The 19,876-nt window shown below is 35.4% G+C and overlaps 1 long non-coding RNA gene across 1 annotated transcript in view; it reads right to left on the bottom strand.

The window, feature by feature from the left end:
* Positions 1-19,557, bottom strand: part of LOC117796464 — a 42,066-nt gene extending 22,509 nt beyond the window's left edge. The window contains exon 1 of the long non-coding RNA XR_004620991.1: positions 19,481-19,557. This is a non-coding gene — a long non-coding RNA (uncharacterized LOC117796464). The remainder of the gene's footprint in view (positions 1-19,480) is intronic.
* Positions 19,558-19,876: the final 319 nt, after the last annotated feature.

Genomic DNA, 19,876 nt, shown 5'->3' with positions numbered 1-19,876 from the left:
TGCCTTATGTTCAGAAGAATCCTAAAGCATTTCATAAGAGCATATGGGACATAGTCTCTTTGTAAGAAGCTAAATGGGAAAAGGGGTAGGTTTTGAGAAATGAAGGGAAACATTCCAACAATCTGAACCAGTCCTGGGGCTAAAAGAGAACAAGGGTAAGAAAGGAAACAGCAGCTACTTTAGTGGCTTATAGGCTTACTCTTTTCCTACCTCTGTTCAACCTTTTTCCTCTTGCTTCCATAGAATCTACATTAAAACATAGTAAGAAAATGAGCAACGGAAGAGATGCTTTTGAAAAAGCAAGAGAAAAAGAAAGACACAGGGTGAGACAATCCTAGGCTGGAGTAGATAGAAGGAAAGGGGTGGCCTGAGCCCAGGGGACTCTGCCTGTATAGCCATTCTCAGGAATGGGAAGGAGATCCATCCTCAGTTTGGGCCAACATCCAGTGTTGGCGATACCAGCCAAGCAAATCCTTCCGTCTTTCACCTGTACTTAGGGCAGGCACACCACAAACATAATAGCAACAATGTGAGCTAAGCATTTCCAAAGAAATGTCCATGGTTAGCCAATATTTGAGCATTGGTTTCATTCTACTTCCTGTTTTAATAGAATAATTTCAGTTGTCATATAATTCTAGACTCAAACAACTGAGAACAATATTTGAAATATTCACTTGGTTTCAAACACAAGGCAGTGTGTGTCGGTGAGTAAGTGTGTGCATATATGTGTGTGTGTTTATTCTGGCTAGTTTATGTTACTGAAGTCAAGCTGATCACTTTTCTGTATTCCTTTAAAAAGCAATTAAATAAAGAATTTAACTGATAGGCAAAAACTCTGTGAACAAATTAATCCAGAAAAATGAAGAGAAAGAGCAGAAGTTGGTCTGTATTCATTTTTGTAAAACTAACCAAAACATACTAACTGAATGTGTGACCTTCACTATTTCAACAGGGAAAAAAGTAGTCAACATCTCAGATTGACAATTTTACTGGAAGCTTCTCTCAAGCAATTTTTAACTTGGTTGGTACAAATGTTTTCTGCCAATTAAAATTGTGCAATATTCTCATAGATTAAAATATTCTTGGCAACTACATCTCCTTGGAAAAAAATAAAATTGAGTAGGGTTTTTTAAGTGCTTAATTTAGGAATGTCTTAAGTAGGCCTAACCACTAAATATTCATTTTTAAAACATAATAACCATTTTAAATTACTATTTTGAGGCACTGAAAATGAAGACACAGAAATTTCTCCATTATCAAAACAAAACATAAGATAGTCCCTAATGGTTTGCTACATCATTTTACAAGTCCAAGAATTTCTAAAAATTACTGGTCATTTCCTGTTGATCTATTACAAGTTGGTTCTTTTGATCTGCTACAGGTCCAAGGCATTGGAAACATAGCAACAGCAACAAAAAATCACTCTCATTTAGGTAATAAAATTTCATCATCAAGTGGCTATGTAAATAAAGCAAAAGACAAGGGATATGAAAAACAGATCATTCACATAAAAGGAAATCCAGATGAACAATAAAGGTATGAAGAAAAAGGTAACATAACTCATAATCTAAAGAGTACGAGGCTCTAGACTCAGACCATCTAGATTCAAGTCTAGGTTATCACTTCCTAGCTGAGTGACTTTGGACAAGTCATTGATCCTTCTATGTCTTTTGATCTACAATGTGAGGATCAGATATTCTAATTCATAATTGTCATGGTATATGCACTCAATAAATATTAATTATTATTACTATTATCAGAATATAGACTCAACCTTATTAGTACTCAGGAAACTGTAAATTAAGATTTAATTTTACCATATTTGAGTGCTAAAATTTTATAAAGGCATTAATAGGACCCAGGGTTAGCAAGAGAGTGAAGAAAGTAGTATACATATATACAATTAGTAGAAATACATATTGGTTCTGGCCCTTTGGACAGCAGTTCAGGGTGAAGAAGGGAAGTGGGCTGTGGGAGAGAAGAAAGACAAATACGCATATGCAGTGCTCCTAAACTCATCTTACTAAAGGATGTTTTTCATAATCATCATTTGTTACACCCTACTCCTTACAAGTCATTTACCAGAAGTTGTTCATTTAGGTACTGTATTTGACAAACCAAAATAAGATCAAAAGAAACCGAAAAACACCCTGTATTCATGTGAGTGCTCTTTTCTAATCCAATGACACAACAGTTTTAGTGAGTCCCTGTAGATCTTTAAATTCACTCTGTATTTAATAAAACAACCACGTGGTATCTACCAGCTCTTTATTATAAATAGTCCTTGATATAGAATACCTAATCTAATTTTTTTTTCTTCCTCTCCCTTCTTTTTCTACTAGGAAATATTCCCAAGACTTCATTCTTCTAACCTGAATCAGATAACTTCAGACATTATGGTGGGGGAATTTCCTTGGTCACAACCTTTTATAAAAATAAATAAAACATAAAATAATAAACTGTTTAGTAGTAGCCATGGCATGGTGGAAAGAAAACTAGTCCAGTCAAGAAGCCCGAGTTGTGCCTTTTGAGACCTCAGGCAAGTCTCTTAATCTGGCTGAGACTCAATTTTCTCATCTGTAAAGCATAAGAATACTATGATTTCCTAAAAGCATGACATGAGAAAAAATATATCACCTCCAAACTGCTGTTTTGTTAATATTTCAAACAACTTTCTCCTCTCAGTTTCTATGGCAACAGAGACATGACCTTGCAGAGGCCTCCCTTGATCTCATCCAAGTTCAAGAACAAGACCTTCAGTACATCAGTGCTGAAATGGGATCCTCCAGTATTCACTGTTACATCAACATTACAATCAATGATTACCACCATGGTGGAAAAAGGTCAGTAGGGAAGGGAGGGTTGAGAGAGGGGAGAGGAAGTGATTTTTAATGGGGATCAAAGTTCATTCCCCTCATTTGATTCTCACAGGGAGAAACAAAGGGATTACAAATCAAGCCAGAGGGATCAGTTCTCTCTTTACTGCCTTGAAGAGTAACATCTAGAGAAACCCAAGAGCAAGGATGGGTGAAAGAAGCCCAGGAGCGGCAGCTGGAAGGAAGCTCAGGCCTACACCTACTCTAGACCTTAACCCAGCGTAAAAATAATCCCTCAGATCTTAGATATGAGGAAACAAGAATGAAGCTTGAGCAGGTGCAGTGCCTGAGGATTTCTTTTGTCTTATTCTTGATGTTCTATAAGCAAAGTCCTGAGTGACTCAAAGGGCATTTGAGATTTTGAGATTGAGAATTTGGCTTTAACTTGCTCGATACAGGTTCAAGCTTTAAACTCATGCAAGATCCGGAATTGGCTCCCTCCTTTCTTTCCTTCTTGCTTCTTCCTTCCAACACGCACACAATATTACAGTTCCACATACACTTCCTGTGATAATCTTTAACTCCTTCAGTCTTAACACAGGTTAGGACTCTGGAGACAATGCCCAAAGGCCTGGTCTTTCATTTCTTGGGGTCTCTAGATGTAGGACAGCCTGTTCTAACAGAGCTTGGGGCTCCAGGAACAGAGCTTTACTTTTCTTTTTTTTTAATCTCTATGATCAATAGCACCTCTCTGGCAACTCTGAGTGCAATCAGAATCCCCAAAAGGACATTCCCTCCTGGAATTATTGCTTCACTTGGGGTAGTAAAACTATTTATAAAGATTGCTAAGTTTCTGAAGACTTATGGCTCAAACCAGCAAGTCCTACAAGCAACTCAAAGTAAATGTTCTATAGAATTTCTGCATTCCCAAGGATTTATTCTGAGTAACTCTGGGGAACAGTATAGGAAGTACAGGGAGTACTCATTTGGATCATTAAAAGTGATAAATGTCCACCATTACTTGCTGTCATGGGTTGATGCAATCTGAGAAAGTGTCCCAAAATAATAAATGCTGTTATTTAAAAATTAATTAGGTAATACGTAACTTTTTTACTTTTATATGTCTTAAGATCCAGAAATTGGTGATGCCCAGTTTAATGTTAACAGAGCAGAGTTAGCTGAAGGCAAATTAGGAAAAAGAAAAGTTTTCTTTGGCGCCCTCCAAACATCACTTACTCTCTACTCTGTCACTTTGTGAAGAACCCTAAGCACTTAAAACCCTCTTAATGTCTCCAGGTGGGCCAGATATTTCTATGTAGTGTCCCTCTCTGACCAGCCCACCCTAAGTAGGGCCTCATTACTTAGGTCTTTACTTCACAGTAACTTCTAGTCAAAACTTAACTTGTCATATATTCTACTCTTAATAGACTTTTTTTAGCTTAAATATTGTTTATTACTAAGAAGTTAAAGTCTGTTAAGCATTATTACTCATTGGTTATAGTTGTATTTTTAAACACTAACATATTAAAAAGAAATTCATAAGATCCACAGTATTTTTCCACAAGACCCTTTGCCAGAGTTAGTGACAAAGCAATCATCGGCAGCACTCCCACTTCAAATGCCGCAAGCAAAGGTTCTGTCATGTATCAAGGCACAATGTCATGTTAGGGATACACAGTAAGGCCACTATGAAATGATGCCTTGAACTCACTCTCTTCCTCAGTATAAACAGATGGAACATTTTGTGGATGGAATTAAAGGATCACAGAAATATGGCATTACATCCTGCAATTTTTCTTCTCTTGGCAAACATTTGGGGATCCAGCCTTTTGTTTTGGGACATCTTTGACCATAGTTAGCTAAGGGGATAAGAGGACAACCCCCAAAGAAAGAAAGGACCTCACCTGGATGCCCAGACCTAGGTCTTATAGTAATTTCAAGGGATAGTCATAAAAGACGGAACTATGCCTCACTCATACGGAAAGAAAAGTGGAAAAAGACTCAGGATAGAAGTCCTGTTTAGAAATAAAGAATGTCTTTGACCAGGGATGTTTTCATTATCATACCTCTTGAGAATCTAAGTTCAGCAATAGTGACTGGAAGGTAAGTGGATTTAATGGAAACAAATACAGTTTCTTCGTGAATTACTCAGTTTTACTCCCAAACAATAAATTACATTATTGTGATAATTTCTTATTCTTTTCTTGTTTTGTTGCCTCTACACATAATATCTAAGGAAGAAATCAGTCTCTTTTTACCCCCAGTTCATAAATTGAATTTCTCCCTGTTTCTGGCATTTGGTAAGCTAAAAAATCTTTCTCTTTCTCTTCTTCTTGCAGCCAGAATTTAGCCACCATCCTCAATCATTGGAAATTAGATCACTGGAAATCCAGAGGTCTGGATCCAAATCCAGAGTAAATAATCTTGACAAAATAAGTTCATATCTGTCAAAACATTCAGACCTTATCAGTGGTCTCGAGACCTTTTACCTTGCACGTTTCCCCACTGAGCACCAGAGGCATAGTGATCTTGGTCTGTGATATTTGAGTGCCTTAAAAAATTGAGATTATAAAAGTTATTAGCTGAATGATATGAAAGGAAAAAGACAATTCAATAATAGTTGGAGACTTCAATATTCAACTTTTAATAATGGATAGAACAGCTATGCAGAAGATTAACAAGGAAATAGAAGAATGGAACAACATTATAAATCAACTAGACTTAACAGATATCTATATGATATTTCACCCAACAATGACAGAATATATATTCTTCTTATGCACATAAGGAAGATTCTCTAGGATAGATCATATGCTAGTCCACAAAACAAATCTCAAAAACTTAAAAAGACAGAAATGATACAAAGTAGGTTTTCCAATCGAAATGGGATGAAAGTAGAACAGAAAAAAAAATTAGGAAAATCCATAAATATGTGGAAATTAAACAACAGACTTCCTGAATAATCAATGGGTCAGTGAAGAAATCAAATAAGAAAACAGAAAATGTTCCAAGGTGAAGGAAAATAAAGACACAACATACAAGACTTATGGGATTTATCTAAAGTAGTGCTTAATGAAAAATTTATATCTGCAAATGCTTATATGTAGAAAGAAGAAAGAGCTCAAATAATACACCTATGCTTCCACCTTAAAACATTAGAAAAAGAAGAGCAAATTAAATCTAAAGGAAGCAAAAAATAAAAATTATTAATAAAAATTAGAGAAAGAATTAATGAAATAGGGAATATAAAAACAATAATGCAAAATCAATAAAAATGAAACCTGGTTCTTTGTAAAGATCAACAAGTTTGACAAACCTATAAACAGATTAACCAAGAAAAAAATAGAAAAACTTAAAATACTAGAACAGAAACAAAATAAAGGATATTACTACCATACTTATAGGGAAAAAAAGTATTATAAAGGAATACTATGGGGTGGCTTGGGTGGCTCAGTCTGTCAAGCATCTGTCTTTGGCTCAGGTCATGATCCCAGGGTCCCTCCTCAGCAGGGAGCCTGCTTTTCTCTTTCCCTCCCCTCACTCATTCTCTCACTCTCTCTCTCAAATAAATCAATAAAATCTTTATAAATAAATAAATAAAGGAATACTATAAACAACTGTATGCCAATAAATTCGATAACCTAGATGAAATAACAAATTTCTAGGAACACACAAACTACTGAATTGACTCATGAAGAAAAAGACAATCTCAAAAGATCTATAATAATTGAGGAAAAGAATTATCAACCAAAACCTACCCAAAGAAAGCCAAGCCCAGATGGCTTCACTAGGGAATTATACCAAACAAAGAATTAATACCAATTCTTCACAAATTCTTCCAAAAAATATAAGAGGAGGAAACACTTCCTAACTATCACCTTGTATTACCCTGATGCCAAAATCAGACAAAGACATCACGAGGGAAAAAAAAAAAAAAACAAAACTCTACAGACCAATATCTCTTATGTATATGGAAACATATATCCCCAACAAAATACCAGCAAATTGAATTCGTTAACTTATTTTTTAAAAACTTATACACCATGACCAAGTGGGATTTACCCCAGGAATGCCAGGTTAGTTTAACATCTGAAAATCAATTAATGTAATACATCGCATCAATAAAATGAAAAATAAAAATCACATGATTATCTAAAGAAACACAAGCATTTGACAAAATCCAGTAACTTTTCATGCTAAAGACACAAGACAAACAAGGAATACAAGGGACTTCCTCAACTTGATAAAACCATCTTCAAAAAAACATATAGATAACATCACATGAGAGGGTGAAAGACTAGATGTCCTCCCCCTAAGATCAGCAACAAGACAAGAATGGCCTTCTTTCAACATTGTACTGGAGGTTCAAGCCAGGGCAATTTAGATCAGAAAAAGAAAAAAAAATTCATCCAGATTGGAAAAGAAGAAGTAAAATGATCTCTAATCAAAGAAATCATAAGGAATGCACTAAAAAACGATTAAAACTAAAAGAAATGGAAAACAGTACGGAGGTTCCTCAAAAAGTTGAAAATAGAGCTACCCTATGACCCAGCAATTGCACTACTGGGTATTTACCCCAAAGATACAAACGTAGTGACCCAAAGGCGCACCTGTACCCCAATGTTTATAACAGCAATATCCATAATAGCCAAACTTTGGAAAGGGCCCAGATGTCCGCTGACAGATGAATGTATAAAGAAGATGTGGTATACACACACACACACATACACACACACACACACACACACACACACACACACACTGGAATATTATGCAGCCATCAAAAAAATTGAAACCTTGCCATTTGCAATGAANACAGATGAATGTATAAAGAAGATGTGGTATACACACACACACACATACACACACACACACACACACACACACACAGACACTGGAATATTATGCAGCCATCAAAAAAATTGAAACCTTGCCATTTGCAATGAAATGGACGGAACCAGAGGGTATTATGCTAAGCGAAGTAAGTCAATCAGAGAAAGACAATGATCATATGATCTCACTGATGTGGAATTTAAGAAACAAAACAGAGGATCATAGGGGAAGAGAGGAAAAAATAAAACAAGATGAAACCAGAGAGGGACACAAACCATAAGAGACTCTTAATCATAGGAAACAAATTTAGGGTTGCTGGAGGGGAGGGTGGTAAAGGGATGAAGTAACTGGGTGATAGACATTAAGGAGGGCATGTGATGCAATGAGCACTGGGTATTATATAAGACTGATGAATCTGCACCTCTGAAACCAATAATATATCATATGCTAATTAACTGAATTTAAATTAAAAATGTTAAAAAAAATGAATTCAGCAAGTTTTCAGGATACAAAGATAATATACAAAAATCAATTGTAATGGAAAAAACATCCATGATCATGGGTTGGAAGACTTAATATAGCAATATACCCCAAACTGACCTACAAATTCAACACAATACTTATGAGAATTTCAGCTAACTTCTTTGTAAAAAGTGACAGATTTTAAAATTCATACAAAATTACATGGGACCCAGAGTAGACAAAATAATCTTGGAAAAGAGGAACAAAGTAGGAATACTTACACTTCTTGATTTTAAAACTTACTACAAGTCAATGGTAATCAAAACTATGTGGTACTTGCAAAAGGATAAATGGATAGATGAATGGAATAGAATTAAGAGTAAAGAAATACAATCATGTGTCTATTGCCAACTGATTTTTGACAAGGGCTTCAAATCCATTTAATAGAGAGTATCTCAACAGGTGGAGCTGGAATTACTGGATAGCCACATGCAAAACATAGGACCTTTGCCCCACACCATATACAAAAAATAGCTCAAAATGGATCAACAACATAATTGTAAAACTATAAAACTCTTAAAAGAAACCAAAGCATAAGTCCCCTTGGATGTGGAGAAGATTCTTGGATATGACATCAAAAGCATAAGCAACAAAAGAAAAGTAGATACACTAAATTTCATCAAAATCAGAAATGTCTGTTCTCCTAAGAATACCACTGAGAAAGTAAAAAGCCAACCCACAAAATGGACAAAAAAATAAATCTATATCTGATAAGGGACTTGTATCCAAAGTATACATGGGGCACCTGGGTGGCTCAGTCCATTAAGCATCTGCCTTTGGCTTAGGTCATGATCCCAGGGTTCTGGGATTGAGGCTCAAGTCGGGCTCCCTGCTCAGTGGGGAACCTGCTTCTCCCTCTCCCTCTGTTGTCTGGCTCATGCTCTCTCTTGCTCTCTATCTCAAATAAATAAATAAAATCTTTGAAACAAACAAACAAAAAAACAAAGTATACAAAGAACTTTTACAACTCAATACTAGAGAGACAAGCCATTTTTTTAAAAAAAGGAGATGGAATATTTAAATAAACATTTCTCCAAGGAAAATATACAAGCTCATAAAAAGATGCTCAACATCATTAGTTATCAGAGAAATATAAATTCAAACCACAAAATAGCACTTCATACCTACTAGAACATTAGAATCAAAAGCCAGATAATAACAAGTGTTGACAAGATGTGCAAAAAATTAGAACTCTCATACACCGCTGGTAAGAATAAAATGCTGCAGCCACTTTGGAATACCAGTTCCTCAAACATTTAAACACAGAGTTACCATATGATCCAGTAATTCCATTTCTCATATATACCCAAAAGAATTGAAAGTAGTTGTACACAAATATTTAAGCAATACCATTCACTATAGGCAAGAGGTGGAAATAACTCACATGTCCCAACTGGAATGGATAAACAAAATGTGGTCTATCCATACAATGGAATTATTATTCAACCATAGTAAGTAATAGACTACTGATACATGCTGCAACATGGATAAATCTTGAACACATTATGCTAAGTAAAAGAACCCAGTAACAAAAGACTGCATATTATATTATTCCATTTATATAGAAAATCCAGAATTGACAAATCTATAGAGATAAAAAGTAGATTAGTGGTTGCCTAGGGCTAAAGAGGGAGTGAAGGGAAACAAGTAGGGAGGGTAATAGCTAAAGTGGATGGGGTTTCTTTTCGAGGTGATGAAAATGCTGTAAAATCCACTGTTGTGCCTGTAGCATTTATCTGTGAATATACTAAAATCTACTGAACTGTACAATGTAATGGGTGAATTGTATGTAAATGATATATCAATAAAGATCCTTTTAAAAAAGCATTGTTCTGGTTTGCAAAACAAAAGTTACTGACTCCAAACACAAAACAAAAAAATGTTCACAAAATAAACGTTATGTTTATTTCATATATTGTTAAATTTAATACTAATAACAATTTAAGGACCCAGAACAATTTGCAGATTAGATTGTCTCATTTCAAAATAATTCTCTAGTAAGCACAATGATTCTTTAGAAATCAGAACTAAACAATTTCAAAAATGAAACTATAAAAAGCATTTACATCCTGTTCACTGTGCAGATATTACATTTAATGAGACATATGGGTACACTTAGGAATGTTTCACGTGACGTAGAGCACGATTTCCAAACATTAAGTGTTGCACACTAACAAACTTAAAATGTCCCTGCTTTTACCATGTCTTTCACCACAGGCAGATGCCCAGAGACTGTGCTTGTCAGTGAAAACAACCATTACTCATTTCAATGTCATTCCTCTTGACTCAACACATTTTGGTTTCCAGGGACTCTTAGCTCCAGCTTTCTCCTCTGGTTTTTGATCAAATTCTTTATTTGTCGTCTTTCAGCACATCAAGGCTTATGCTTTCAGGTAAGAAATAAGGAAAATGTGAACAGATAAACCACTATAATGTGGATTAAACAGATAAAGGACCACAACATGGATTAGCTCATTTTCATGCAAATGTCTTTATGAAGAGAAAATGTCTTTGTGTCAAGAAAAAGGGTTAAAAGTGCCAATCTATGAATGCCTGAAGTGAAATTGGTATAGTACATAAAATTATTCCTCTTGAGATAAAATTGTAGCTAGTAAGTATTTTAAATTTGGCCAATCATCAAGATAGAAAGCTTAGAGACACTTTGGAGACAGATTATTTTAGGTTTAGATCCCCTGTCTTTCACTTACTGGTTGGATGACCTTGAGCCAGTTACCCAAATTCAATTCTCTTATTCACATAAAAGAGGATTATAAATTATGCATACATCATAACATTATAAGGAAAAAAGGACTATGCCTAGCAACAATAGACATTCAAAAAACTTTTCTATCTTCATACTCTGGAATCTTAGTTAAAATAGCAATATACAAGATGGCATCATTGGCCATTCAAGAAATGTTACTTGATCCCTAATAACTAAAAAGATTTATTGTCTATTTGTTCTAAATACCAGAGATAGATCAAACACTACTGGCAGACTACAAATATACCCTCTCCCTACTGCCTCATACTCTCTAACCTTTTATAACATCTAACGAAATAGTTCTAATATAGCTTCCTATGAAAATTGAGAAGTATCGACTCCAGAAGAGGGCAATCACTGGAGTACATGTGATAATAAACAGATAATAGGCCCTCAAGTTTACTGACAGTAGAATAACTCTGGTCATTTCTTCCTCTCTGGTGTAACATTGCATCTACAGACCGCCTTATGTCATAGGGTTGTTGTGAAGAACTAAAGACCTAAAAGAAACTCATTAAGATGATAAGGCACCAAATGCCTGATGAGTTAATGAATGAATAAATAAAGCATAAAAGAACTAAAAGAAGGGAAGGAACAAAGTAAAGATGAAGTCATCTTCCAGCGTAGAATAAAGGAAAAGCAACTTGAGTAAGGTCAAGAAAACATGTTAAATAAAATAGTTGTGAGAAACCTTCTAAATATTTCTAAATATCAGATGTGATTTTGTTTCCTTCAACTTGCATTTCTTTTTTATTCCTCACTTTCCTTCACAAATCAACTCTTGTGAAATTGTACTGTACCTATAATGGAAGGGCACACACATAGTGATAGAAATTTTCTAATGGGGTAAGGAGCAATAGATAGATTCTGACCTTTTCATATGCCTTCTCCAGACCCTTTCAAAGCTAAGCTTAAAGGAAATGGAGTCAGGAAAAGCTGGGGATTGATTTAGTTAAGTCAATTTCTAAAGCGATGTGGAAATGAACCACATGGAAGAGAAAGGGATTTGCTTGTTTGTGTTTACATTTTCTCTTCTGCAAAAAAGACTATATACTTCCTACTAGTGGAAGGAAACAGATAAAGTTTTGAAGGTGACTTCATAGTTAAAATGATTTACGAAATGAGCTGTGGCATATCCTTAATCAATACATCAGAATCTACACACACAGTTGAAAAACTACATCATATTTTTAAAGTTTTTAAAATTGTGATAAAAAATGCATAACATCAAATTTACCATCTTGGAGAATATGGTTAGGCAGCTCGGACTAAGCATGGTCTTCCTCGCCAGTGGAATCTGCAGAATGCACTGCCTGTCTCTTGTCTGCTGTTCACCATGGCTTTTTCTGAGATCCCAGTGAAAGAACTGGAGAAGCAGGCCTCAGGCCAAGCTTTTGAGTTTATTCTCAGCCCTTAACCAAAAGAATCCATCCCAGAATTCCCCATTTCCCCTCCAAAGAAGAAGGATCTTTCCCTGGAGGGAAATCAAAAGAAATTAAAAGCTCCAGAAGAAAAAAGCAAGTCCCATGAAGCTCAGGTCTTGAAGCAGTTTGCTGAGAAACGAGAACATGAGAAAGAAGTGCTTCAAAAAGCAACAGAAGAAAAGAACAACTTCAGTAAAACAGCACAAGAAAAGCTGACCCACAAAATGGAAGCCAACAAAGAGAATCAAGAGGCACAAATGGCTGTCAAACTGGAGCGCTTGTGAGAGAAGGACAAGCACACTGAAGAACTAGAAAAAGAAAAGACTAAGCCCAAAGCTAGTAGAAGAAAGGAAATAACAAAAATTAAACTGGAAATAAATGAAATAGAGACTAAAAAGAAAATAGAAAAGATCAATGACAATAGTAACTGGTTTCTTTGAAAAGATAAACAAAATAGACTAACTTTTACTAGACTTACCAAGAAAAAAAGTAGACTCAAATATATTAAAATTAGAAATAAAAGAAGTGATGTTACAACTGATACCACAGAAATATGAAGTATCAGAAGAGGCTACTATAAACAATTATACACCAACTAATTTGACAATGTAGAAGAAATGGATAAATTCCTAGAAATATACAACCTACCAAGACTGAATCATGAAGAAATAGAAAATCTGAACAGACCAATTATGAGTAACGAGATTGAATTTTTACATAAAAACCTCCCAACAGAGAAAAGTCCAGCACCAGATGGCTTCACTGGTGAATTCTACCAAATATTTAAAGAGGAACTAATACCAACCCTTTCCAAACTCTTCCAAAAAATAGAACAGTATGGAACGTTTCCAAACTCATGTTACAAGGCCAGCATTACCATGATACCAAAACCAGACAAGACCACCACAAGAAAAGAAAATTGCAGGTTAATATCACTGAGGAACATAGATGAAAAAATCTTCAATAAAATATTAGGAGAGTTCAACAATAGAAAGGATCATATGATGCCATAATCAAGTGGGATTTATTCCGGGGTTGCAAGGATGGATAAACACCCACAAATCAATGTGACACATCACATTAACAAGATGAAGGATAAAAATCATATGACTGCCTCAATAAATGCAAAAACTCACCTGAAAAAATTCAACATCCTTTCATGATATCACACCCAATAAACTGGGTATAGTGGAAACATATGTAAACATAATAAAAGCCTACATGACAAGCCCACAGCTAACATTGTATTCAATAGTGAATAGCTAAAGACTTTTCCTCCTAGATTAGAAACAAGACAAGAATGCCAATTTTATTCAAGATAGTACTAGAAGTACTAGTCAGAGCAATTAGGCAAGAAAAAGAAATAAAAAATACCCAAATTGGAAAAGGAAAAAATAAAATCATTTCCATTTGCAGATAACATAATATCATATATAAAAAATCCTAAAGAATCTACCAAAAGCCTGTTAGAATAAACAAATTTAGTAAAGTTGTAGTCTACAAAATCAATATACAAAAATGTTTCATTTCTATGTATCAACTATCAGAAAGAGAAATTAATCCCATTTACAATAGCATCACAAAGAATAAAATACTTAGGAATAAATTTAACCATGGAGGTAAAAGATCTGCACCCTGAAAACCATAAGACACTGATGAAAGAAACTGAAGTCATAAATAAATGGAAAGATATCCTATATTCATTGATGGCAAGAATCAATATAGTTAAAATGTTAAATGTTAAAATGTTAAAAAGCAATCCACACTTTCAATGCAATCCATATCAAAATTCCAATGAAATTTTCCCGAGAAATGGAAAAAATAATACTAAAATTTGTATGAAACCACAAAAGACCCTAAATAGCCAATGCACCTTGAGGAAGAAGAACAAAATATACTGCAGGAGGCATCACATTTCTTGATTTCAAATTATATCACAAAGCCATAGTAATCAACACAGTATAGTACTGGCATAAAACCAGACACATAGATCAATGGAACAGAATACAGAGTCCAGAAATGAATAATTACAGAGATGGTCAATTAATTTCTGACAAAGGAGTCAAAATAAACAATAGCCTCTTCATTAAAAGGTTGGGAAAACTGGATAGCTACATGTAAATGAAAGAAACTGGATCCCTAATTTATCCTATACACAAAAATCAACTCAAAATGGATGAAAGACCTGAACATAAGACTTGAAATCATAAAGCTCCTAGAAAACAATATACGTATGTAAGCTCCTTGACTTTGAATGTGGCAAATGGTTTTTGGATTTCACACCAAAAGCAAAGGTAAAAAAAAGCAAAAATAAGCAAGTGGGACTGCATCACACTAAAGCTTCTGCATAGGAAAAGAAACCATCAGTAAAAACAAAAAAGTAGGGGTGCCCGGGTGGCTTAGTCGGTTGTGTCTAACTCTTGATCTCTGCTCAAGTCTTGATCTCAGGGTCATGAATTTAATCTCCACATTGAGCTCCATGACCAGTATGGAGCCAATAAATAAATAAATAAAGGCAACCTATAGAATACGATGGGAGGAAATACTTGCAAATCATATAGCCAATAAGCAGTTAAGATCCAAGATATACGAGGAACTCATATACCTCAATAGCTTAAAAAAAAAAAAAAGCAAAATGGGTAAAAGACCCGAATAGACATTTCTCCCAAAGAAGACATATGAATGGCTTGCAGGTACATGAAAAGGTGCTGAATATCATTAAACATCAGGGAAATGCAAACCAAACCATAATGACCTAATACCTCATACCTGTTAGGGTAGCTATTATCAAAAAGACAAGATACAACAAATGCTGACAGGGATATGGTGTAAAGGGTGGTGTTTGTACACCTCTGGCAATTAAACAGCCACTATGGAAAACAGTACAGAGGTTCCTCAAAGAATTAAAACCAGAACTACTGTATGATCCTGCAATCTCACTTCTAGTTATTCATCCAAGGAAACAAAATCACTATCTCAAAGAGATATCTTTACCCCCATGTTCATTGGGGCATTATTTACAATAGCCAAGGTATGGAAACAACCTAAGTGTCCAGTGACTGGATAAAGGAAATGTGGCATATGTCAATAATGGAGTATAACTGAGCCTTAAAAAAGAAGGAAATCCTTCCATTTGGAATACACAGAGGAACCTGGAGAGTATTAGTTAGGTAAAATAAGCCTGACAGAGAAAGACAAACACTACGTGTATCACTTACATGTGGAATTAAAAAAAAAAAAAAAAGTCTTACTCATAGAAACAGAGTGGAAAAGTGTTGCCAGGAACTGAGGGGTGGAGATAGGTAGAGGATGGCAAAGGGTACAAACCTTCCATTATAAAATGAATAAGGTATCAGGATCTAACGTATAACATGCTGACTACAGTTAGTAACACTGTATTGTGGGGCACCTGGCTGGCTCAGTCAGTAGAGCATGTGACTCCTGACCATGAGGTTGTGAGTTCAAGCTCCACATTAGTTGTAGAGACTACACTAAAAAAAAAATTCAAGAACAATGTATTGTATAATTGAAATTTGCTATGAGAATAAAACTTAAATGTCACCAAAAAAAAAAATAATAAAATAAGTGAGGTGATGGATAGGTTAATAAACTCAAAAGGGAAATCCTCTCACAGTGTGTTCATAGATCAAAACAGTAAGTTGTATACTTTAAATATCTTATAATTTTATTTATCAATTATACCTCAATAAATAATAAAAAAATACCTCAGATTAAAAGCAAATATTTAGGAACCTTCTTCACCAAATATTTAGGAACACTCAATGACAATATCAATATAAGAAGCTAATTTTAGTAACTATAAATAAAGTAAACCTCACCTCTTTTTCCTCTATTAGTTTTTGAACATAAATTTCTCTACCTAGATAATTGTCTTACATCTCCTTTCTATAGTTTAATATGTTACCTACTACCAGTAACTACCCAAGAATCTCTCCACTTTTATCTCTGATGAAGAATAAAATGGCTTGGAAGGGTGAAGAGCCTTAGTTATTTCCTGAGGAGACCGTCATAACCTGTGAGGCATGAGGCATGGTAGAGCAAACACAGAAAAAGCAGCATAAGATTGGAGTGAGCCGGACTGGATGTACTAAATGTGCTGCAGGACTTGGCCTCCTGGTGGGAGGCAAGCATCAGACCAAATCTCAGTACCCAGATGAGGTTAACAAGCTCACAGTCAGTCAAGGATGGCATCCTTACTGTAGGGAGCTCCACAGGTGGTTTTGTGTAGCTACAACAATGTCTACTGGGAGCATTTTTGAGAGATAGGCAAAATGCAGTACTCTCAGGATACCTGATCAAGAGAGTCCTCCAATCATTGACATGATGATGGTGACTGGGCTCTAGTTTCTGGGAAGAGGAAATTGCCAAGGGTCTAGGAGACCAAGCCAAGAGGATAGAGTTTAAGCCAGTAAGAAGACAGGTTGGAATATAAACTCAGGAAACCAAGATAGAAGTTCCCTCATTTGGACTTTGCAGATACAATTAGGATTTGGGGAAGAGTTCATTGAAAATACTGAAGCTCAGCACTAAGCCTCACCCTAGACATAGCAGTACGTAGAGGTATTCTAGGGAATTCTGGGGTAATATGCAAAACATTTAATAACTAGGACAAAATAAGCCCTGACCATCAAAACAGACACTAGTTATAAACACACTGTCCAGAGGTACCCATACATAATCCCTGCACAGAATACCTTCAGTTCAAAATAAGTAAAAATTCCAATCCAAACCTAAAACACTAAAAGTGATTCTCAGCTGGGAAATCTTATTAGCATTTTAACTAAGACAATTCCTTATTATTCACAGCTATTCTTTACATCACAAAATATTTACCGTCCCCAGCTTTAGGAACTAAATGCCTGTAGCAAACGTTCTGACAATAGCATCCCTCACAATCAAAAATAGAAGATAGTATAAACCTTGGTTTAGAATGGCTGCTAAACAGCTCATAAGCAGGTTTCAGATCAGACTTAATCTCCACATTTGTAAAGTCAGTAGTGTATCTGTTCTCTTTAGGTTGTTCAATTGTTCCCTCCTTCACTGGCCACCACTGATCTCAGGTTGGCCTCCATCCTATAATAAGACTGCCTTGGTAACATCTTATCCTTGAAACAATACTGACTGCAGGGGAATGCAATGCTGCATTGACCTTACTCACATGCTCCTCTGCTTGGGTAAAGGGATGGAGTTGGTTTCCTCAGGTTGAGAAGCAACCCCAGAGAGAAAATTAAAGTCTCTTGTGAAAGAGACAAGTTGAGAAATGGACACTGGGAATATAATAAACAAATGTAGACTCTAAGAGTGCTATTCAAAGTATCAGCGCCTGAGTTGTTTCTTACCAATTAAGGACAATGTAACAAAAGTTGTGCCATAATGTAAGTCTCTATATCACTAGATTAAACACAGGTTAGCTGATATTTATTTCATAAGACTCAGTGGAATTGACATCATGTGCCTCCTAACAAAATGCACTGAGGAAAAAAAGCACATCATCACTTTTGGGGCTTTCCTACCAAAATGCACACATCACCTAAATTTCATCATGAAAAAACATCAGGCAAATCCAAATTGAAGGGCATTCTACAAAATAACTGGCCCATGCTCTTCAAAGATGTCAATCTTAAAAAAGGAAAAAAAAAATCCAAACAAATAAACAAAAAAAAACTGAGTATTCTAGATCTAGAAAGACAAAAGAAACAAGACAACTGAAAGCAACATATGATCTAGGACTTCCTTTTGCCATCAAGGACTGGTAAATTTGCAAAAGTTGCCTAATGTCTATAGATAAAATGGTAGTATTTTGTGAATGTTAATTTCCCTATTCTAACCATGTTATGGTTACATAAGAGAATATCTTTGTCTTTAGAAAATAAATGCTAATGTATTTAAGGGTAAAGACACAATTTTTAAAGCTTCTTCTCAAATGACTCTCTCACACACACACACACAAAAGGGAGGTGGTGAAGACAGAGAGAGAGATGTGTGTGCATATGTTTGTGTATGTGGAGAGAGAGAATGATAAAGCAGGTGTGGCAAAATGTTAAATGTGAGAAATCTTGTTTAAAGACATATACAAATTTGTGGCACTATTCTTATAGATTGTAAGCCTGAAAGTATGTTTATTTAAAATTAAAGGAAAACAAAATTTTAGAATTCATAAATAGCAGCAATAATAAGGATGCTTCTACTTAAATATTCTCTCAACTTGCTTAAAATGCATATGTAATTTTTTAGCTACTGCCTCAAGGTCTTATTTTTATTTTTGGAGTGTATAATTCATTATACATGTATGCATGTGTGAGAATATCAACTATTTGAAATAAAAATGTTCTTTTTTTAAAATAGGAAGCCAGAAAAACAGATATATAGGGACAGCCTTAGAGTGTGAAAAGTGAAATTTTTATACTGGTTTCATAAAATCTGATATTTAAAAAAAATTTTAAATATCTTAAAAATTTTTTAAATTTAAAAAAAAATTTTAAATATCTTAGGGCCTAACCACTGTGCTATTCTATCTCTTGGGACAGGTTTGTGAAACAAGGACCTACTCCCTGTGGATTTTCAGAAATCAGGAGGGAAACCTTATAAGAGAACTGTATGGCAAATCAGGCCTTTCACAGAAGCTCTCAAGTAGATGGGGGGAAAAAACATTTTTCACAAAAATTCTCAATAAGACAGAAAATTTGAAAGGAGAGAATTTTTAAAAATTAAAATTTTTTTAATCCTGCCTATACTTCCAGCAAACCTCCTGAAAGCTTTTAAAAGATAATGTTGATACCTTTAAATATCAAATCCAAAAGAAAAAAATTGAATCCAAATTTATTAGGGTCCAGGGCCCTGCAGATGTCCAGAAGTCTTACCCAGAGAAATCTCCAGAAAGGCCCCATCTAATCTTTGGTACATCACTGCAGAGATTCCCATGGGCACTTGACTTCTGTGCCAGGCTTAAAGGCAATGAAATCTTGGCAAACCTGGGGTCCTCCCACCTTAGGTGCCCTGAGAGTCATTCTTTTGCAATCCTGCCATCCTACCTTTCCTCCCACAACAAGGCACCACCATTGAATGGGGCTTAAGTTCCCCATACTTGCAGACTTACTCACCTCCAGCTTTCTTCCTCTCACTATGTGAGCCTCTCTTCCCCCTCCACTACAGCATTCTCCCCTCCAGGTGTTCCTGCCTGCAGAAAACAAAAGCCAGCAAAATCTTAGGCCAAGTGGTTTCTATTTCCAGACCTATCACTAACTTTCCCTGAGGAAAGTGGTCTCTATCTACCTGCAGGCTTGAAATGGGGAAAGTAGAGAGTATAAGGAAAAAAAACTCAGTACATTTTCATTTCCTATTCATGAGCCAAGACCCTTTTCTTGTTGAGGAGAAGAAAGAACATTTGTTCAGTAATTTTCCTGATCTGCAGTTTAGCCATTTTTAACTTGCCCTGGAATAGAACAGTGCCAGCTACTGTTTCAAAAGGACAGACCGAACACTGTTGATACTGCGAC

The sequence above is a fragment of the Ailuropoda melanoleuca genome, chromosome 2, assembly GCF_002007445.2.
Source record: "Ailuropoda melanoleuca isolate Jingjing chromosome 2, ASM200744v2, whole genome shotgun sequence".
NCBI classification, from domain to species: Eukaryota; Metazoa; Chordata; class Mammalia; order Carnivora; family Ursidae; genus Ailuropoda; species Ailuropoda melanoleuca.
Note: the sequence above shows the minus strand (reverse complement) of the source record. Positions and strands in the feature narration are given on the sequence as shown.